Consider the following 23,108-nt stretch of genomic DNA (forward strand, 5'->3'; position numbering starts at 1 on the left):
TGCTGCCCTGATAGACCCAAGGGAGCCCTACAAACTGACATCAGCAACCTGGACTGGTGAATTTCCTTTCCCAGGGAAAATGGCCAAAGGATGTGCCCAGGGCCCCCTGGCCCTGGGCTCGGACCTGACTGCAGAGAATCCTTATATCGAAGTTTGGACCCCCAACCGAAGTTGTCCCCTCCTCAAAGTTGTGCTGCCCTGATAGACCCAAGGGAGCCCTACAAACGAACATCAGCAACCTGGACTTGTGAGTTTTCTTTCCCAGGGAAAATGGCCAAAGGATGTGCCCAGGGGCCTCAGGCACAGGGCTTTGACCTGAATGGAAAAAATCCTTATATCGAAGGATGGATCGCAGACCGAAGTTTTCCCCCCCTCAAATTTCTGCTTCCCAGATAGACCCAAGGGAGCCCTACAAACTGACATCAGCAACCTGGACTGGTGAGTTTTCTTTCCCAGGGAAAATGGCCAAAGGATGTGCCCAGGGGCCCCTGGCACTGGGATGGGGCCTGAATGCAAATAATCCTTATATCGAAGTTGGGATCGCAGACCAAAGTTGTCCCCTCCTCAAATTTCTGCTTCCCAGATAGACCCAAGGGAGCCCTACAAAGTGACATCAGGAACCTGGACTGGTGAGTTTTCTTTCCCAGGGAAAATGGCCAAAGGATGTGCCCAGGGGCCCCAAGCACAGGGATGGGACCTGACTGCAGGGAATCCTTATATCGAAGTTTGGACCCCCAACCAAAGTTGTCCCCTCCTCAAAGTTGTGCTGCCCTGATAGACCCAAGGGAGCCCTAAAAAGTGACATCAGCAACCTGGACTGGTGAGTTTTCTTTCCCAGGGAAAATGGCCAAAGGATGAGCCCAGGGGCCCCTGGCACTGGGCTCGGACCTGACTGCAAAGTATCCTTATATCGAAGGATGGACCCCAGACCGAAGTTGTCCCCTCCTCAACGTTGTGCTGCCCTGATAGACCCAAGGGAGCCCTACAAACTGACATCAGCAACCTGGACTGGTGAGTTTTCTTTCCCAGGGAAAATGGCCAAAGGATGTGCCCAGTGGCCCGTGGCACTGGGCTGGGGCCTGACTGCAAAGAATATCTATATCGATGGATGGTTCGCAGACCAAAGCTGTCCCCTCCTCAAATTTCTGCTTCCCAGATAGACCCAAGGGAGCCCTACAAACTGACATCAGCAACCTGGACTGGTGAGTTTTCTTTCCCAGGGAAAATGGCCAAAGGATGTGCCCAGGGGCCCCAGGCACTGGGCTCGGACCTGACTGCAAAAAATCCTTATATCGAAGGATGGATCGAAGACCGAAGTTGTCCCCTCCTCAAAGTTGTGCTGCCCTGATAGACCCAAGGGAGCCCTACAAACTGACATCAGCAACTTGGACTGGTGAGTTTTCTTTCCCAGGGAAAATGGCCAAAGGATGTGCCCAGGGGCCCCTGGCACTGGGCTGGGGCCTGAATGCAAATAACCCTTATATCGAAGGATGGTTTGCAGACCAAAATTGTCCCTTCCTCAAATTTCTGCTTCTAAGATAGACCCAAGGGAGCCCTACAAACTGACGTCAGCAACCTGGACTGGTGAGTTTTCTTTCCCAGGGAAAATGGCCAAAGGATGTGCCCAGGGGCCCCTGGCACTGGGATGGGGCCTGAATGCAAATAATCCTTATATCGAAGGATGGTTCGCAGACCAAAATTGTCCCATCCTCAAATTTCTGCTTCCCAGATAGACCCAAGGGAGCCCTACAAACTGACATCAGCAACCTGGACTGGTGAGTTTTCTTTCCCAGGGAAAATGGCCAAAGCATGTGCCCAGGGGCCCCAAGCACAGGGCTGGGACCTGACTGCAGAGAATCCTTATATCGAAGGATGGAGCCCAGACCGAAGTTGTCCCCTCCTCATAGTTGTGCTGCCCTGATAGACCCAAGGGAGCCCTACAAACTGACATCAGGAACATGGACTGGTGAGTTTTCTTTCCCAGGGAAAATGGCCAAAGCATGTGCCCAGGGTCCCCTGGCACTGGGGGGGCCCTGACTGCAAAAAATCCTTATATCGAAGGATGGACCCCAGACCGAAGTTGTCCCCTCCTCAAAGTTGTGCTGCCCTGATAGACCCAAGGGAGCCCTACAAACTGACATCAGCAACCTGGACTGGTGAGTTTTCTTTCCCAGGGAAAATGGCCAAAGGATGTGCCCAGGGGCCCCTGGCACTGGGCTGGGACCTGAATGGAAAAAATCCTTATATCGAAGGATGGACCCCAGACCAAAGTTGTCCCCTCCTCAAAGTTGTGCTGCCCTGATAGACCCAAGGGAGCCCTACAAACTGACATCAGCAACCTGGACTGGTGAGTTTTCTTTCCCAGGGAAAATGGCCAAAGGATGTGCCCAGGGGCCCCAGGCACTGGGCTCGGACCTGACTGCAAAAAATCCTTATATCGAAGGATGGATCGCAGACCGAAGTTGTCCCCTCCTCAAAGTTGTGCTGCCCTGATAGACCCAAGAGAGCCCTACAAAGTGACATCAGCAAGTTGGACTGGTGAGTTTTCTTTCCCAGGGAAAATGGCCAAAGGATGTGCCCAGGGGCCCCTGGCACTGGGATGGGGCCTGAATGCAAATCACCCTTATATCGAAGGATGGTTCGCAGACCAAAATTGTCCCCTCCTCAAATTTCTGCCTCCCAGATAGACCCCAGGGAGCCCTACAAACTGACATCAGCAACCTGGACTGGTGAGTTTTCTTTCCCAGGGAAAATGGCCAAAGGATGTGCCCAGGGGCCCCTGGCACAGGGGTGGGGCCTGAATGCAAATAATCCTTATATCGAAGGATGGATCGCAGACTGAAGTTGTCCCCGTCTCATACTTGTGTTGCCCTGATAGACCCAAGGGAGCCCTACAAACTGACATCAGCAACCTGGACTGGTGAGTTTACTTTCCCAGGGAAAATGGCCAAAGCATGTGCCCAGGGGCCCCAAGCACAGGGCTGGGGCCTGACTGCAAAAAATCCTTATATCGAAGGATGGACCCCAGACCGAAGTTGTCCCCTCCTCAAAGTTGTGCTGCCCTGATAGACCCAAGGGAGCCCTACAAACTGACATCAGCAACCTGGACTGGTGAGTTTTCTTTCCCAGGGAAAATGGCCAAAGGATGTGCCCAGGGGCCCCAGGCACAGGGCTGGGGCCTGAATGGAAAAAATCCTTATATCGAAGAATGGATCGCAGACCGAAGTTTTCCCCCCCTCAAATTTCTTCTTCCCAGATAGACCCAAGGGAGCCCTACAAACTGACATCAGCAACCTGGACTGGTGAGTTTTCTTTCCCAGGGAAAATGGCCAAAGGATGTGCCCAGGGGCCCCAAGCACAGGGCTGGGGCCTGAATGCAAATAATCCTTATATAGCAGTTGGGATCACAGACCAAAGTTGTCCCCTCCTCAAATTTCTGCTTCCCAGATAGACCCAAGGGAGCCCTACAAACTGACATCAGCAACCTGGACTGGTGAGTTTTCTTTCCCAGGGAAAATGGCCAAAGCATGTGCCCAGGGGCCCCTGACCCCTGGGCTGGGGCCTGACTGCGAAGAATCCATATATCGAAGAATGGATCGCAGACCGAAGTTGTCCCCTCCTCAAAGTTGTGCTGCCCTGATAGACCCAAGGGAGCCCTACAAACTGACATCAGCAACCTGGACTGGTGAGTTTTCTTTCCCTGGGAAAATGGCCAAAGCATGTGCCCAGGGGCCCCTGGCACTGGGCTGGGGCCTGAATGCAAATAATCCTTATATCGAAGGATGGACCCCAGACCAAAGTTGTCCCCTCCTCAAAGTTGTGCTGCCCTGATAGACCCAAGGGAGCCCTACAAACTGACATCAGCAACCTGGACTGGTGAGTTTTCTTTCCCAGGGAAAATGGCCAAAGCATGTGCCCAGGGGCCCCTGACCCCTGGGCTGGGGCCTGACTGCGAAGAATCCATATATCGAAGAATGGATCGCAGACCGAAGTTGTCCCCTCCTCAAAGTTGTGCTGCCCTGATAGACCCAAGGGAGCCCTACAAACTGACATCAGCAACCTGGACTGGTGAGTTTTCTTTCCCAGGGAAAATGGCCAAAGGATGTGCCCAGGGGCCCCAGGCACAGGGCTGGGGCCTGAATGGAAAAAATCCTTATATCGAAGGATGGATCGCAGACCGAAGTTTTCCCCCACTCAAATTTCTTCTTCCCAGATAGACCCAAGGGAGCCCTACAAACTGACATCAGCAACCTGGACTGGTGAGTTTTCTTTCCCAGGGAAAATGGCCAAAGGATGTGCCCAGGGGCCCCTGGCACTGGGCTGGGGCCTGAATGCAAATAATCCTTATATCGAAGTTGGGATCACAGACCAAAGTTGTCCCCTCCTCAAATTTCTGCTTCCCAGATAGACCCAAGGGAGCCCTACAAAGTGACATCAGGAACCTGGACTGGTGAGTTTTCTTTCCCAGGGAAAATGGCCAAAGGATGTGCCCAGGGGCCCCAAGCACAGGGCTGGGACCTGACTGCAGGGAATCCTTATATCGAAGTTTGGACCCCCAACCGAAGTTGTCCCCTCCTCAAAGTTGTGCTGCCCTGATAGACCCAAGGGAGCCCTACAAACTGACATCAGCAACCTGGACTGGTGAATTTTCTTTCCCAGGGAAAATGGCCAAAGGATGTGCCCAGGGGCCCCTGGCACTGGGCTGGGGCCTGAATGCAAAAAATCCTTATATCGAAGGATGGACCCCAGACCGAAGTTGTCCCCTCCTCAAAGTTGTGCTGCCCTGATAGACCCAAGGGAGCCCTACAAACTGACATCAGCAACCTGGACTGGTGAGTTTTCTTTCCCAGGGAAAATGGCCAAAGGATGTGCCCAGGGGCCCCAGGCACTGGGCTGGGGCCTGAATGGAAAAAATCCTTATATCGAAGGATGGACCCCAGACCGAAGTTGTCCCCTCCTCAAAATTGTGCTGCCCTGATAGACCCAAGGGAGCCCTGCAAAGTGACATCAGCAAGTTGGACTGGTGAGTTTTCTTTCCCAGGGAAAATGGCCAAAGGATGTGCCCAGGGGCCCCTGGCACTAGGATGGGGCCTGAATGCAAATAACCCTTATATCGAAGGATGGTTCGCAGACCAAAATTGTCCCCTCCTCAAATTTCTGCTTCTAAGATAGACCCAAGGGAGCCCTACAAACTGACATCAGCAACCTGGACTGGTGAGTTTTCTTTCCCAGCCAAAATGGCCAAAGGATGTGTCCAGGGGCCCAAAGCACTGGGCTGGGGCCTGAATGCAAATAATCCTTATATCGAAGGATGGATCGCAGACTGAAGTTGTCCCAATCTCATACTTGTGTTGCCCTGATAGACCCAAGGGAGCCCTACAAACTGACATCAGCAACCTGGACTTGTGAATTTTCTTTCCCAGGGAAAATGGCCAAAGGATGTGCCCAGGGGCCCCTGGCACTGGGCTGGGGCCTGAATGCAAAAAATCCTTATATCGAAGGATGGATCGCAGACCGAAGTTGTCCCCTCCTCAAAGTTGTGCTGCCCTGATAGACCCAAGGGAGCCCTACAAAGTGACATCAGCAAGTTGGACTGGTGAGTTTTCTTTCCCAGGGAAAATGGCCAAAGGATGTGCCCAGGGGCCCCTGGCACTAGGATGGGGTCTGAATGCAAATAATCCTTATATCGAAGGATGGTTCGCAGACCAAAATTGTCCCCTCCTCAAATTTCTGCTTCTAAGATAGGCCCAAGGGAGCCCTACAAACTGACATCAGCAACCTGGACTGGTGAGTTTTCTTTCCCAGCCGAAATGGCCAAAGGATGTGCCCAGGGTCCCAAAGCACAGGGCTGGGGCCTGAATGCAAATAATCCTTATATCGAAGGATGGATCGCAGACTGAAGTTGTCCCAATCTCATAATTGTGTTGCCCTGATAGACCCAAGGGAGCCCTACAAACTGACATCAGCAACCTGGACTGGTGAGTTTTCTTTCCCAGGGAAAATGGCCAAAGGATGTGCCCAGGGGCCCCAAGCACAGGGCTGGGACCTGACTGCAGAGAATCCTTATATCGAAGTTTGGACCCCCAACTGAAGTTGTCCCCTCCGCAAAGTTGTGCTGCCCTGATAGACCCAAGGGAGCCCTACAAACTGACATCAGCAACCTGGACTGGTGAGTTTTCTTTCCCAGGGAAAATGGCCAAAGGATGTGCCCAGGGGCCCCTGGTACTGGGCTGGGGCCTGACGGCGAAGAATCCGTATATCGAAGAATGGATCGCAGACCGAAGTTGTCCCCTCCTCAAAGTTGTGCTGCCCTGATAGACCCAAGGGAGCCCTACAAACTGACATCAGGAACCTGGACTGGTGAGTTTTCTTTCCCTGGGAAAATGGCCAAAGCATGTGCCCAGGGGCCCCTGGCACTGGGCTGGGGCCTGAATGCAAATAATCCTTATATCGAAGGATGGACCCCAGACCAAAGTTGTCCCCTCCTCAAAGTTGTGCTGCCCTGATAGACCCAAGGGAGCCCTACAAACTGACATCAGCAACCTGGACTGGTGAGTTTTCTTTCCCAGGGAAAATGGCCAAAGCATGTGCCCAGGGGCCCCTGACCCCTGGGCTGGGGCCTGACTGCGAAGAATCCATATATCGAAGAATGGATCGCAGACCGAAGTTGTCCCCTCCTCAAAGTTGTGCTGCCCTGATAGACCCAAGGGAGCCCTACAAACTGACATCAGCAACCTGGACTGGTGAGTTTTCTTTCCCTGGGAAAATGGCCAAAGCATGTGCCCAGGGGCCCCTGGCACTGGGCTGGGGCCTGAATGCAAATAATCCTTATATCGAAGGATGGACCCCAGACCAAAGTTGTCCCCTCCTCAAAGTTGTGCTGCCCTGATAGACCCAAGGGAGCCCTACAAACTGACATCAGCAACCTGGACTGGTGAGTTTTCTTTCCCAGGGAAAATGGCCAAAGCATGTGCCCAGGGGCCCCTGACCCCTGGGCTGGGGCCTGACTGCGAAGAATCCATATATCGAAGAATGGATCGCAGACCGAAGTTGTCCCCTCCTCAAAGTTGTGCTGCCCTGATAGACCCAAGGGAGCCCTACAAACTGACATCAGCAACCTGGACTGGTGAGTTTTCTTTCCCAGGGAAAATGGCCAAAGGATGTGCCCAGGGGCCCCAGGCACAGGGCTGGGGCCTGAATGGAAAAAATCCTTATATCGAAGGATGGATCGCAGACCGAAGTTTTCCCCCACTCAAATTTCTTCTTCCCAGATAGACCCAAGGGAGCCCTACAAACTGACATCAGCAACCTGGACTGGTGAGTTTTCTTTCCCAGGGAAAATGGCCAAAGGATGTGCCCAGGGGCCCCTGGCACTGGGCTGGGGCCTGAATGCAAATAATCCTTATATCGAAGTTGGGATCACAGACCAAAGTTGTCCCCTCCTCAAATTTCTGCTTCCCAGATAGACCCAAGGGAGCCCTACAAAGTGACATCAGGAACCTGGACTGGTGAGTTTTCTTTCCCAGGGAAAATGGCCAAAGGATGTGCCCAGGGGCCCCAAGCACAGGGCTGGGACCTGACTGCAGGGAATCCTTATATCGAAGTTTGGACCCCCAACCGAAGTTGTCCCCTCCTCAAAGTTGTGCTGCCCTGATAGACCCAAGGGAGCCCTACAAACTGACATCAGCAACCTGGACTGGTGAATTTTCTTTCCCAGGGAAAATGGCCAAAGGATGTGCCCAGGGGCCCCTGGCACTGGGCTGGGGCCTGAATGCAAAAAATCCTTATATCGAAGGATGGACCCCAGACCGAAGTTGTCCCCTCCTCAAAGTTGTGCTGCCCTGATAGACCCAAGGGAGCCCTACAAACTGACATCAGCAACCTGGACTGGTGAGTTTTCTTTCCCAGGGAAAATGGCCAAAGGATGTGCCCAGGGGCCCCAGGCACTGGGCTGGGGCCTGAATGGAAAAAATCCTTATATCGAAGGATGGACCCCAGACCGAAGTTGTCCCCTCCTCAAAATTGTGCTGCCCTGATAGACCCAAGGGAGCCCTGCAAAGTGACATCAGCAAGTTGGACTGGTGAGTTTTCTTTCCCAGGGAAAATGGCCAAAGGATGTGCCCAGGGGCCCCTGGCACTAGGATGGGGCCTGAATGCAAATAACCCTTATATCGAAGGATGGTTCGCAGACCAAAATTGTCCCCTCCTCAAATTTCTGCTTCTAAGATAGACCCAAGGGAGCCCTACAAACTGACATCAGCAACCTGGACTGGTGAGTTTTCTTTCCCAGCCAAAATGGCCAAAGGATGTGTCCAGGGGCCCAAAGCACTGGGCTGGGGCCTGAATGCAAATAATCCTTATATCGAAGGATGGATCGCAGACTGAAGTTGTCCCAATCTCATACTTGTGTTGCCCTGATAGACCCAAGGGAGCCCTACAAACTGACATCAGCAACCTGGACTTGTGAATTTTCTTTCCCAGGGAAAATGGCCAAAGGATGTGCCCAGGGGCCCCTGGCACTGGGCTGGGGCCTGAATGCAAAAAATCCTTATATCGAAGGATGGATCGCAGACCGAAGTTGTCCCCTCCTCAAAGTTGTGCTGCCCTGATAGACCCAAGGGAGCCCTACAAAGTGACATCAGCAAGTTGGACTGGTGAGTTTTCTTTCCCAGGGAAAATGGCCAAAGGATGTGCCCAGGGGCCCCTGGCACTAGGATGGGGTCTGAATGCAAATAATCCTTATATCGAAGGATGGTTCGCAGACCAAAATTGTCCCCTCCTCAAATTTCTGCTTCTAAGATAGGCCCAAGGGAGCCCTACAAACTGACATCAGCAACCTGGACTGGTGAGTTTTCTTTCCCAGCCGAAATGGCCAAAGGATGTGCCCAGGGTCCCAAAGCACAGGGCTGGGGCCTGAATGCAAATAATCCTTATATCGAAGGATGGATCGCAGACTGAAGTTGTCCCAATCTCATAATTGTGTTGCCCTGATAGACCCAAGGGAGCCCTACAAACTGACATCAGCAACCTGGACTGGTGAGTTTTCTTTCCCAGGGAAAATGGCCAAAGGATGTGCCCAGGGGCCCCAAGCACAGGGCTGGGACCTGACTGCAGAGAATCCTTATATCGAAGTTTGGACCCCCAACTGAAGTTGTCCCCTCCGCAAAGTTGTGCTGCCCTGATAGACCCAAGGGAGCCCTACAAACTGACATCAGCAACCTGGACTGGTGAGTTTTCTTTCCCAGGGAAAATGGCCAAAGGATGTGCCCAGGGGCCCCTGGTACTGGGCTGGGGCCTGACGGCGAAGAATCCGTATATCGAAGAATGGATCGCAGACCGAAGTTGTCCCCTCCTCAAAGTTGTGCTGCCCTGATAGACCCAAGGGAGCCCTACAAACTGACATCAGGAACCTGGACTGGTGAGTTTTCTTTCCCTGGGAAAATGGCCAAAGCATGTGCCCAGGGGCCCCTGGCACTGGGCTGGGGCCTGAATGCAAATAATCCTTATATCGAAGGATGGACCCCAGACCAAAGTTGTCCCCTCCTCAAAGTTGTGCTGCCCTGATAGACCCAAGGGAGCCCTACAAACTGACATCAGCAACCTGGACTGGTGAGTTTTCTTTCCCAGGGAAAATGGCCAAAGCATGTGCCCAGGGGCCCCTGACCCCTGGGCTGGGGCCTGACTGCGAAGAATCCATATATCGAAGAATGGATCGCAGACCGAAGTTGTCCCCTCCTCAAAGTTGTGCTGCCCTGATAGACCCAAGGGAGCCCTACAAACTGACATCAGCAACCTGGACTGGTGAGTTTTCTTTCCCTGGGAAAATGGCCAAAGCATGTGCCCAGGGGCCCCTGGCACTGGGCTGGGGCCTGAATGCAAATAATCCTTATATCGAAGGATGGACCCCAGACCAAAGTTGTCCCCTCCTCAAAGTTGTGCTGCCCTGATAGACCCAAGGGAGCCCTACAAACTGACATCAGCAACCTGGACTGGTGAGTTTTCTTTCCCAGGGAAAATGGCCAAAGCATGTGACCAGGGGCCCCTGACCCCTGGGCTGGGGCCTGACTGCGAAGAATCCATATATCGAAGAATGGATCGCAGACCGAAGTTGTCCCCTCCTCAAAGTTGTGCTGCCCTGATAGACCCAAGGGAGCCCTACAAACTGACATCAGCAACCTGGACTGGTGAGTTTTCTTTCCCAGGGAAAATGGCCAAAGGATGTGCCCAGGGGCCCCAGGCACTGGGCTGGGGCCTGAATGCAAAAAATCCTTATATCGAAGGATGGACCCCAGACCGAAGTTGTCCCCTCCTCAAAGTTGTGCTGCCCTGATAGACCCAAGGGAGCCCTACAAACTGACATCAGCAACCTGGACTGGTGAGTTTTCTTTCCCAGGGAAAATGGCCAAAGGATGTGCCCAGGGGCCCCAGGCACTGGGCTGGGGCCTGAATGGAAAAAATCCTTATATCGAAGGATGGACCCCAGACCGAAGTTGTCCCCTCCTCAAAATTGTGCTGCCCTGATAGACCCAAGGGAGCCCTGCAAAGTGACATCAGCAAGTTGGACTGGTTAGTTTTCTTTCCCAGGGAAAATGGCCAAAGGATGTGCCCAGGGGCCCCTGGCACTAGGATGGGGCCTGAATGCAAATAACCCTTATATCGAAGGATGGTTCGCAGACCAAAATTGTCCCCTCCTCAAATTTCTGCTTCTAAGATAGACCCAAGGGAGCCCTACAAACTGACATCAGCAACCTGGACTGGTGAGTTTTCTTTCCCAGCCAAAATGGCCAAAGGATGTGTCCAGGGGCCCAAAGCACTGTGCTGGGGCCTGAATGCAAATAATCCTTATATCGAAGGATGGATCGCAGACTGAAGTTGTCCCAATCTCATACTTGTGTTGCCCTGATAGACCCAAGGGAGCCCTACAAACTGACATCAGCAACCTGGACTGGTGAGTTTTCTTTCCCAGGGAAAATGGCCAAAGGATGTGCCCAGGGGCCCCAAGCACAGGGCTGGGACCTGACTGCAGGGAATCCTTATATCAAAGTTTGGACCCCCAACCAAAGTTGTCCCCTCCTCAAAGTTGTGCTGCCCTGATAGACCCAAGGGAGCCCTACAAACTGACATCAGCAACCTGGACTGGTGAATTTTCTTTCCCAGGGAAAATGGCCAAAGGATGTGCCCAGGGGCCCCTGGCACTGGGCTGGGGCCTGAATGCAAAAAATCCTTATATCGAAGGATGGACACCAGACCGAAGTTGTCCCCTCCTCAACGTTGTGCTGCCCTGATAGACCCAAGGGAGCCCTACAAACTGACATCAGCAACCTGGACTGGTGAGTTTTCTTTCCCAGGGAAAATGGCCAAAGCATGTGCCCAGTGGCCCGTGGCACTGGGCTGGGGCCTGAATGCAAAGAATACCTATATCGAAGGATGGTTCGCAGACCAAAGCTGTCCCCTCCTCAAATTTCTGCTTCCCAGATAGACCCAAGGGAGCCCTACAAACTGACATCAGCAACCTGGACTGGTGAGTTTTCTTTCCCAGGGAAAATGGCCAAAGCATGTGCCCAGGGGCCCCAGGCACTGGGCTCGGACCTGACTGCAAAAAATCCTTATATCGAAGGATGGATCGAAGACCGAAGTTGTCCCCTCCTCAAAGTTGTGCTGCCCTGATAGACCCAAGGGAGCCCTACAAACTGACATCAGCAACTTGGACTGGTGAGTTTTCTTTCCCAGGGAAAATGGCCAAAGCATGTGCCCAGGGGCCCCTGGCACTGGGATGGGGCCTGAATGCAAATAACCCTTATATCGAAGGATGGTTCGCAGACCAAAATTGTCCCCTCCTCAAATTTCTGCTTCTAAGATAGACCCAAGGGAGCCCTAAAAACTGACATCAGCAACCTGGACTGGTGAGTTTTCTTTCCCAGGGAAAATGGCCAAAGGATGTGCCCAGGGGCCCCTGGCACTAGGATGGGGCCTGAATGCAAATAATCCTTATATCGAAGGATGGTTCGCAGACCAAAATTGTCCCATCCTCAAATTTCTGCTTCCCAGATAGACCCAAGGGAGCCCTACAAACTGACATCAGCAACCTGGACTGGTGAGTTTTCTTTCCCAGGGAAAATGGCCAAAGCATGTGCCCAGGGGCCCCAAGCACAGGGCTGGGACCTGACTGCAGAGAATCTTTATATCGAAGGATGGAGCCCAGACCGAAGTTGTCCCCTCCTCATAGTTGTGCTGCCCTGATAGACCCAAGGGAGCCCTACAAACTGACATCAGCAACATGGACTGGTGAGTTTTCTTTCCCAGGGAAAATGGCCAAAGCATGTGCCCAGGGTCCCCTGGCACTGGGGGGGCCCTGACTGCAAAAAATCCTTATATCGAAGGATGGACCCCAGACCAAAGTTGTCCCCTCCTCAAAGTTGTGCTGCCCTGATAGACCCAAGGGAGCCCTACAAACTGACATCAGCAACCTGGACTGGTGAGTTTTCTTTCCCTGGGAAAATGGCCAAAGCATGTGCCCAGGGGCCCCTGGCACTGGGCTGGGGCCTGAATGGAAAAAATCCTTATATCGAAGGATGGACCCCAGACCAAAGTTGTCCCCTCCTCAAAGTTGTGCTGCCCTGATAGACCCAAGGGAGCCCTACAAACTGACATCAGCAACCTGGACTGGTGAGTTTTCTTTCCCAGGGAAAATGGCCAAAGGATGTGCCCAGGGGCCCCAGGCACTGGGCTCGGACCTGACTGCAAAAAATCCTTATATCGAAGGATGGTTCGCAGACCGAAGTTGTCCCCTCCTCAAAGTTGTGCTGCCCTGATAGACCCAAGGGAGCCCTACAAAGTGACATCAGCAAGTTGGACTGGTGAGTTTTCTTTCCCAGGGAAAATGGCCAAAGGATGTGCCCAGGGGCCCCTGGCACTGGGATGGGGCCTGAATGCAAATAACCCTTAAATCGAAGGATGGTTCGCAGACCAAAATTGTCCCCTCCTCAAATTTCTGCTTCTAAGATAGACCCAAGGGAGCCCTACAAACTGACATCAGCAACCTGGACTGGTGAGTTTTCTTTCCCAGCCAAAATGGCCAAAGGATGTGCCCAGGGGCCCCAAGCACTGGGCTGGGGCCTGAATGCAAATAATCCTTATATCGAAGGATGGATCGCAGACTGAAGTTTTCCCCGTCTCATACTTGTGTTGCCCTGATAGACCCAAGGGAGCCCTACAAACTGACATCAGCAACCTGGACTGGTGAGTTTACTTTCCCAGGGAAAATGGCCAAAGCATGTGCCCAGGGGCCCCAAGCACAGGGCTGGGGCCTGACTGCAAAAAATCCTTATATCGAAGGATGGACCCCAGACCGAAGTTGTCCCCTCCTCAAAGTTGTGCTGCCCTGATAGACCCAAGGGAGCCCTACAAACTGACATCAGCAACCTGGACTGGTGAGTTTTCTTTCCCAGGGAAAATGGCCAAAGCATGTGCCCAGGGGCCCCAGGCACAGGGCTGTGGCCTGAATGGAAAAAATCCTTATATCGAAGAATGTATCGCAGACCGAAGTTTTCCCCCCCTCAAATTTCTTCTTCCCAGATAGACCCAAGGGAGCCCTACAAACTGACATCAGCAACCTGGACTGGTGAGTTTTCTTTCCCAGGGAAAATGGCCAAAGGATGTGCCCAGGGGCCCCTGGCACTGGGCTGGGGCCTGAATGCAAATAATCCTTATATCGCAGTTGGGATCACAGACCAAAGTTGTCCCCTCCTCAAATTTCTGCTTCTAAGATAGACCCAAGGGAGCCCTACAAAGTGACATCAGCAACCTGGACTGGTGAGTTTTCTTTCCCAGGGAAAATGGCCAAAGGATGTGCCCAGGGGCCCCAAGCACAGGGCTGGGACCTGACTGCAGGGAATCCTTATATCGAAGTTTAGACCCCCAACCGAAGTTGTCCCCTCCTCAAAGTTGTGCTGCCCTGATAGACCCAAGGGAGCCCTACAAACTGACATCAGCAACCTGGACTGGTGAATTTTCTTTCCCAGGGAAAATGGCCAAAGGATGTGCCCAGGGGCCCCTGGCACTGGGCTGGGACCTGAATGCAAAAAATCCTTATATCGAAGGATGGACCCCAGACCGAAGTTGTCCCCTCCTCAAAGTTGTGCTGCCCTGATAGACCCAAGGGAGCCCTACAAACTGACATCAGCAACCTGGACTGGTGAGTTTTCTTTCCCAGGGAAAATGGCCAAAGGATGTGCCCAGGGGCCCCAGGCACTGGGCTCGGACCTGACTGCAAAAAATCCTTATATCGAAGGATGGATCGCAGACCGAAGTTGTCCCCTCCTCAAAGTTGTGCTGCCCTGATAGACCCAAGGGAGCCCTACAAAGTGACATCAGCAAGTTGGACTGGTGAGTTTTCTTTCCCAGGGAAAATGGCCAAAGGATGTGCCCAGGGGCCCCTGGCACTAGGATGGGGTCTGAATGCAAATAACCCTTATATCAAAGGATGTTTCACAGACCAAAATTGTCCCCTCCTCAAATTTCTGCTTCTAAGAAGGACCCAAGGGAGCCCCACAAACTGACATCAGCAACCTGGACTGGTGAGTTTTCTTTCCCAGCCAAAATGGCCAAAGGATGTGCCCAGGGGCCCAAAGCACAGGGCTGGGGCCTGAATGCAAATAATCCTTATATCGAAGAATGGATCGCAGACTGAAGTTGTCCCAATCTCATACTTGTGTTGCCCGGATAGACCCAAGGGAGCCCTACAAACTGACATCAGCAACCTGGACTGGTGAGTTTTCTTTCCCAGGGAAAATGGCCAAAGGATGTGCCCAGGGGCCCGAAGCACAGGGCTGGGACCTGACTGCAGAGAATCCTTATATCGAAGTTTGGACCCCCAACCGAAGTTGTCCCCTCCGCAAAGTTGTGCTGCCCTGATAGACCCAAGGGAGCCCTACAAACTGACATCAGCAACCTGGACTGGTGAGTTTTCTTTCCCAGGGAAAATGGCCAAAGGATGTGCCCAGGGGCCCCTGGCACTGGGCTGGGGCCTGACGGCGAAGAATCCGTATATCGAAGAATGGATCGCAGACCGAAGTTGTCCCCTCCTCAAAGTTGTGCTGCCCTGATAGACCCAAGGGAGCCCTACAAACTGACATCAGCAACCTGGACTGGTGAGTTTTCTTTCCCTGGGAAAATGGCCAAAGCATGTGCCCAGGGGCCCCTGACCCCTGGGCTGGGGCCTGACTGCGAAGAATCCATATATTGAAGAATGGATCGCAGACCGAAGTTGTCCCCTCCTCAAAGTTGTGCTGCCCTGATAGACCCAAGGGAGCCCTACAAACTGACATCAGCAACCTGGACTGGTGAGTTTTCTTTCCCAGGGAAAATGGCCAAAGGATGTGCCCAGGGGCCCCAGGCACAGGGCTGGGGCCTGAATGGAAAAAATCCTTATATCGAAGGATGGATCGCAGACCGAAGTTTTCCCCCCCTCAAATTTCTTCTTCCCAGATAGACCCAAGTGAGCCCTACAAACTGACATCAGGAACCTGGACTGGTGAGTTTTCTTTCCCAGGGAAAATGGCCAAAGGATGTGCCCAGGGGCCCCTGGCACTGGGCTGGGGCCTGAATGCAAAAAATCCTTATATCGAAGGATGGACCCCAGACCGAAGTTGTCCCCTCCTCAAAGTTGTGCTGCCCTGATAGACCCAAGGGAGCCCTACAAACTGACATCAGCAACCTGGACTGGTGAGTTTTCTTTCCCAGGGAAAATGGCCAAAGGATGTGCCCAGGGGCCCCAGGCACTGGGCTGGGGCCTGAATGGAAAAAATCCTTATATCGAAGGATGGATCGCAGACCGAAGTTGTCCCCTCCTCAAAATTGTGCTGCCCTGATAGACCCAAGGGAGCCCTACAGAGTGACATCTGCAAGTTGGACTGGTGAGTTTTCTTTCCCAGGGAAAATGGCCAAAGGATGTGCCCAGGGCCCCCTGGCACTAGGATGGGGCCTGAATGCAAATAACCCTTATATCGAAGGATGGTTCGCAGACCAAAATTGTCCCCTCCTCAAATTTCTGCTTCTAAGATAGACCCAAGGGAGCCCTACAAACTGACATCAGCAACCTGGACTGGTGAGTTTTCTTTCCCAGCCAAAATGGCCAAAGGATGTGCCCAGGGGCCCAAAGCACTGGGCTGGGGCCTGAATGCAAATAATCCTTATATCGAAGGATGGATCGCAGACTGAAGTTGTCCCAATCTCATACTTGTGTTGCCCTGATAGACCCAAGGGAGCCCTACAAACTGACATCAGCAACCTGGACTGGTGAGTTTTCTTTCCCAGGGAAAATGGCCAAAGGATGTGCCCAGGGGCCCCAAGCACAGGGCTGGGACCTGACTGCAGGGAATCCTTATATCGAAGTTTGGACCCCCAACCGAAGTTGTCCCCTCCTCAAAGTTGTGCTGCCCTGATAGACCCAAGGGAGCCCTACAAACTGACATCAGCAACCTGGACTGGTGAATTTTCTTTCCCAGGGAAAATGGCCAAAGGATGTGCCCAGGGGCCCCTGGCACTGGGCTGGGGCCTGACTGCAAAAAATCCTTATATCGAAGGATGGACCCCAGACCGAAGTTGTCCCCTCCTCAAAGTTGTGCTGCCCTGATAGACCCAAGGGAGCCCTACAAACTGACATCAGCAACCTGGACTGGTGAGTTTTCTTTCCCAGGGAAAATGGCCAAAGGATGTGCCCAGGGGCCCCAGGCACTGGGCTCGGACCTGACTGCAAAAAATCCTTATATCGAAGGATGGATCGCAGACCGAAGTTGTCCCCTCCTCAAAGTTGTGCTGCCCTGATAGACCCAAGGGAGCCCTACAAACTGACATCAGCAACCTGGACTGGTGAGTTTTCTTTCCCAGGGAAAATGGCCAAAGGATGTGCCCAGGGGCCCCAGGCACTGGGCTGGGGCCTGAATGGAAAAAATCCTTATATCGAAGGATGGATCGCAGACCGAAGTTGTCCCCTCCTCAAAACTGTGCTGCCCTGATAGACCCAAGGGAGCCCTACAAAGTGACATCAGCAAGTTGGACTGGTGAGTTTTCTTTCCCAGGGAAAATGGCCAAAGGATGTGCCCAGGGGCCCCTGGCACTAGGATGGGGCCTGAATGCAAATAACCCTTATATCGAAGGATGGTTCGCAGACCAAAATTGTCCCCTCCTCAAATTTCTGCTTCTAAGATAGACCCAAGGGAGCCCTACAAACTGACATCAGCAACCTGGACTGGTGAGTTTTCTTTCCCAGCCAAAATGGCCAAAGGATGTGCCCAGGGGCCCAAAGCACTGGGCTGGGGCCTGAATGCAAAAAATCCGTATATCGAAGGATGGATCGCAGACCGAAGTTCTCCCCTCCTCAACGTTGTGCTGCCCTGATAGACCCAAGGGAGCCCTACAAACTGACATCAGCAACCTGGACTGGTGAGTTTTCTTTCCCAGGGAAAATGGCCAAAGGATGTGCCCAGGGGCCCCAAGCACAGGGCTGGGACCTGACTGCAGGGAATCCTTATATCGAAGTTTGGACCCCCAACCGAAGTTGTCCCCTCCTCAAAGTTGTGCTGCCCTGATAGACCCAAGGGAGCCCTACAAACTGACATCAGCAACCTGGACTGGTCAATTTTCTTTCCCAGGGAAAATGGCCAAAGGATGTGCCCAGGGGCCCCTGGCACTGCGCTGGGGCCTGAATGCAAAAAATCCTTATATCGAAGGATGGACCCCAGACCGAAGTTGTCCCCTCCTCAAAGTTGTGCTGCCCTGATAGACCCAAGGGAGCCCTACAAACTGACATCAGCAACCTGGACTGGTGAGTTTTCTTTCCCAGGGAAAATGGCCAAAGGATGTGCCCAGGGGCCCCAGGCACTGGGCTCGGACCTGACTGCAAAAAATCCTTATATCGAAGGATGAATCGCAGACCGAAGTTGTCCCCTCCTCAAAATTGTGCTGCCCTGATAGACCCAAGGGAGCCCTACAAAGTGACATCATCAAGTTGGACTGGTGAGTTTTCTTTCCCAGGGAAAATGGCCAAAGGATGTGCCCAGGGGCCCCTGGCACTAGGATGGGGCCTGAATGCAAATAACCCTTATATCGAAGGACGGTTCGCAGACCAAAATTGTCCCCTCCTCAAATTTCTGCTTCTAAGATAGACCCAAGGGAGCCCTACAAACTGACATCAGCAACCTGGACTGGTGAGTTTTCTTTCCCAGGGAAAATGGCCAAAGGATGTGCCCAGGGGCCCAAAGCACTGGGCTGGGGCCTGAATGCAAATAATCCTTATATCGAAGGATGGATCGCAGAATGAAGTTGTCCCAATCTCATACTTGTGTTGCCCTGATAGACCCAAGGGAGCCCTACAAAGTGACATCAGCAACCTGGACTGGTGAGTTTTCTTTCCCAGGGAAAATGGCCAAAGGATGTGCCCAGGGGCCCCAAGCACAGGGCTGGGACCTGACTGCAGGGAATCCTTATATCGAAGTTTGGACCCCCAACCGAAGTTGTCCCCTCCTCAAAGTTGTGCTGCCCTGATAGACCCAAGGGAGCCCTACAAACTGACATCAGTAACCTGGACTGGTGAATTTTCTTTCCCAGGGAAAAAGGCCAAAGGATGTGCCCAGGGGCCCCTGGCCCTGGGCTCGGACCTGACTGCAGAAAATCCTTATATCGAAGGATGGACCCCCAACCGAAGTTGTCCCCTCCTCAAAGTTGTGCTGCCCAGATAGACCCAAGGGAGCCCTACAAATTGACATCAACAACTTGGACTGGTGAGTTTTCTTTCCCAGGGAAAATGGCCAAAGCATGTGCCCAGGGGCCCCAAGCACAGGGCTGGGGCCTGACTGCAAAAAATCCTTATATCGAAGGATGGACCCCAGACCGAAGTTGTCCCCTCCTCAAAGTTGTGCTGCCCTGATAGACCCAAGGGAGCCCTACAAACTGACATCAGCAACCTGGACTGGTGAGTTTTCTTTCCCAGGGAAAATGGCCAAAGGATGTGTCCAGGGGCCCCTGGCACTGGGCTGGGGCCTGACGGCGAAGAATCCGTATATCGAAGAATGGATCGCAGACCGAAGTTGTCCCCTCCTCAAAGTTGTGCTGCCATGATAGACCCAAGGGAGCCCTACAAACTGACATCAGCAACCTGGACTGGTGAGTTTTCTTTCCCAGGGAAAATGGCTAAAGCATGTGCCCAGGGGCCCCTGACCCCAGGGCTGGGGCCTGACTGCGAAGAATCCATATATCGAAGAATGGATCGCAGACCGAAGTTGTCCCCTCCTCAAAGTTGTGCTGCCCTGATAGACCCAAGGGAGCCCTACAAACTGACATCAGCAACCTGGACTGGTGAATTTCCTTTCCCAGGGAAAATGGCCAAAGGATGTGCCCAGGGGCCCCAGGCACTGGGCTCGAACCTGAATGCAAAAAATCCTTATATCGAAGGATGGACCCCCAACCGAAATTGTCCCCTCCTCAAAGTTGTGTTGCCCTGATAGACCCAAGGGAGCCCTACAAACTGACATCAGCAACCTGGACTGGTGAGTTTTCTTTCCCAGGGAAAATGGCCAAAGGATGTGCCCAGGGGCCCCAGGCACAGGGCTGGGACCTGAATGGAAAAAATCCTTATATCGAAGGATGGATCGCAGACCGAAGTTTTCCCCCCCTCAAATTTCTGCTTCCCAGATAGACCCAAGGGAGCCCTACAAACTGACATCAGCAACCTGGACTGGTGAGTTTTCTTTCCCAGGGAAAATGGCCAAAGGATGTGCCCAGGGGCCCCAGGCACTGGGCTCGGACCTGAATTCAAAGAATCCTTATATCGAAGGATGGACCCCAGACCGAAGTTGTCCCGTCCTCATAGTTGTGCTGCCCTGATAGACCCAAGGGAGCCCTACAAAGTGACATCAGGAACCTGGACTGGTGAGTTTTCTTTCCCAGGGAAAATGGCCAAAGGATGTGCCCAGGGGCCCCAAGCACAGGGCTGGGACCTGACTGCAAAAAATCCTTATATCGAAGGATGGATCGCAGACCGAAGTTGTCCCCTCCTCAAATTTCTGTTTCCCAGATAGACCCAAGGGAGCCCTACAAACTGACATCAGCAACCTGGACTGGTGAGTTTTCTTTCCCAGGGAAAATGGCCAAAGGATGTGCCTAGGGGCCCCTGGCACAGGGATGGGGCCTGAATGCAAATAATCCTTATATCGAAGGATGGTTCGCAGACCAAAATTGTCCCATCCTCAAATTTCTGATTCCCAGATAGACCCAAGGGAGCCCTACAAACTGACATCAGCAACCTGGACTGGTGAGTTTTCTTTCCCAGGGAAAATGGCCAAAGCATGTGCCCAGGGGCCCCAAGCACAGGGCTGGGACCTGACTGCAGAGAATCCTTATATCGAAGGATGGAGCCCAGACCGAAGTTGTCCCCTCCTCATAGTTGTGCTGCCCTGATAGACCCAAGGGAGCCCTACAAACTGACATCAGCAACCTGGACTGGTGAGTTTTCTTTCCCAGGGAAAATGGCCAAAGCATGTGTCCAGGGGCCCCTGGCACTGGGCTGGGGCCTGAATGCAAAAAATCCTTATATCAAAGGATGGACCCCAGACCGAAGTTGTCCCCTCCTCAAAGTTGTGCTGCCCTGAGAGACCCAAAGGAGCCCTACAAACTGACATCAGCAACATGGACTGGTGAGTTTTCTTTCCCAGGGAAAATGGCCAAAGGATGTGCCCAGGGGCCCCAAGCACAGGGCTGGGACCTGACTGCAAAAAATCCTTATATCGAAGGATGGATCGCAGACCGAAGTTGTCCCCTCCTCAAATTTCTGTTTCCCAGATAGACCCAAGGGAGCCCTACAAACTGACATCAGCAACATGGACTGGTGAGTTTTCTTTCCCAGGGAAAATGGCCAAAGCATGTGCCCTGGGGCCCCAAGCACAGGGCTGGGACCTGACTGCAGAGAATCCTTATATCGAAGGATGGAGCCCAGACCGAAGTTGTCCCCTCCTCATAGTTGTGCTGCCCTGATAGACCCAAGGGAGCCCTACAAACTGACATCAGCAACCTGGACTGGTGAGTTTTCTTTCCCAGGGAAAATGGCCAAAGGATGTGCCCAGGGGCCCCTGGCACTGGGCTGGGGCCTGAATGCAAAAAATCCTTATATCAAAGGATGGACCCCAGACCGATGTTGTCCCCTCCTCAAAGTTGTGCTGCCCTGAGAGACCCAAGGGAGCCCTACAAACTGACATGAGCAACATGGACTGGTGAGTTTTCTTTCCCAGGGAAAATGGCCAAAGGATGTGCCCAGGGGCCCCTGGCACTTGGGGGGGCCTGACTGCAAAGTATCCTTATATCGAAGGATGGACCCCAGACTGAAGTTGTCCCCTCCTCAAAGTTGTGCTGCCCTGATAGACCCAATGGAGCCCTACAAACTGACATCAGCAACCTGGACTGGTGAGTTTTCTTTCCCAGGGAAAATGGCCAAAGGATGTGCCCAGGGGCCCCAAGCACAGGGCTGGGACCTGACTGCAAAAAATCCTTATATCGAAGGATGGATCGCAGACCGAAGTTGTCCCCTCCTCAAATTTCTGTTTCCCAGATAGACCCAAGGGAGCCCTACAAACTGACATCAGCAACCTGGACTGGTGAGTTTTCTTTCCCAGGGAAAATGGCCAAAGGATGTGCCTAGGGGCCCCTGGCACAGGGATGGGGCCTGAATGCAAATAATCCTTATATCGAAGGATGGTTCGCAGACCAAAATTGTCCCATCCTCAAATTTCTGATTCCCAGATAGACCCAAGGGAGCCCTACAAACTGACATCAGCAACCTGGACTGGTGAGTTTTCTTTCCCAGGGAAAATGGCCAAAGCATGTGCCCAGGGGCCCCAAGCACAGGGCTGGGACCTGACTGCAGAGAATCCTTATATCGAAGGATGGAGCCCAGACCGAAGTTGTCCCCTCCTCATAGTTGTGCTGCCCTGATAGACCCAAGGGAGCCCTACAAACTGACATCAGCAACCTGGACTGGTGAGTTTTCTTTCCCAGGGAAAATGGCCAAAGCATGTGTCCAGGGGCCCCTGGCACTGGGCTGGGGCCTGAATGCAAAAAATCCTTATATCAAAGGATGGACCCCAGACCGAAGTTGTCCCCTCCTCAAAGTTGTGCTGCCCTGATAAACCCAAAGGAGCCCTACAAACTGACATCAGCAACATGGACTGGTGAGTTTTCTTTCCCAGGGAAAATGGCCAAAGGATGTGCCCAGGGGCCCCAAGCACAGGGCTGGGACCTGACTGCAAAAAATCCTTATATCGAAGGATGGATCGCAGACCGAAGTTGTCCCCTCCTCAAATTTCTGTTTCCCAGATAGACCCAAGGGAGCCCTACAAACTGACATCAGCAACATGGACTGGTGAGTTTTCTTTCCCAGGGAAAATGGCCAAAGCATGTGCCCTGGGGCCCCAAGCACAGGGCTGGGACCTGACTGCAGAGAATCCTTATATCGAAGGATGGAGCCCAGACCGAAGTTGTCCCCTCCTCATAGTTGTGCTGCCCTGATAGACCCAAGGGAGCCCTACAAACTGACATCAGCAACCTGGACTGGTGAGTTTTCTTTCCCAGGGAAAATGGCCAAAGCATGTGCCCAGGGGCCCCTGGCACTGGGCTGGGGCCTGAATGCAAAAAATCCTTATATCAAAGGATGGACCCCAGACCGATGTTGTCCCCTCCTCAAAGTTGTGCTGCCCTGAGAGACCCAAGGGAGCCCTACAAACTGACATCAGCAACATGGACTGGTGAGTTTTCTTTCCCAGGGAAAATGGCCAAAGGATGTGCCCAGGGGCCCCTGGCACTTGGGGGGGCCTGACTGCAAAGTATCCTTATATCGAAGGATGGACCCCAGACTGAAGTTGTCCCCTCCTCAAAGTTGTGCTGCCCTGATAGACGCAAGGGAGCCCTACAAACTGACATCAGCAACCTGGACTGGTGAGTTTTCTTTCCCAGGGAAAATGGCCAAAGGATGTGCCCAGGGGCCCCAGGCACTGGGCTCAGTCCTGACTGCAAAAAATCCTTATATCGAAGGATGGATCGCAGACCGAAGTTGTCCCCTCCTC

This window comes from Lonchura striata, chromosome 12 (assembly GCF_046129695.1).
Source record: "Lonchura striata isolate bLonStr1 chromosome 12, bLonStr1.mat, whole genome shotgun sequence".
NCBI lineage: Eukaryota > Metazoa > Chordata > Aves > Passeriformes > Estrildidae > Lonchura > Lonchura striata.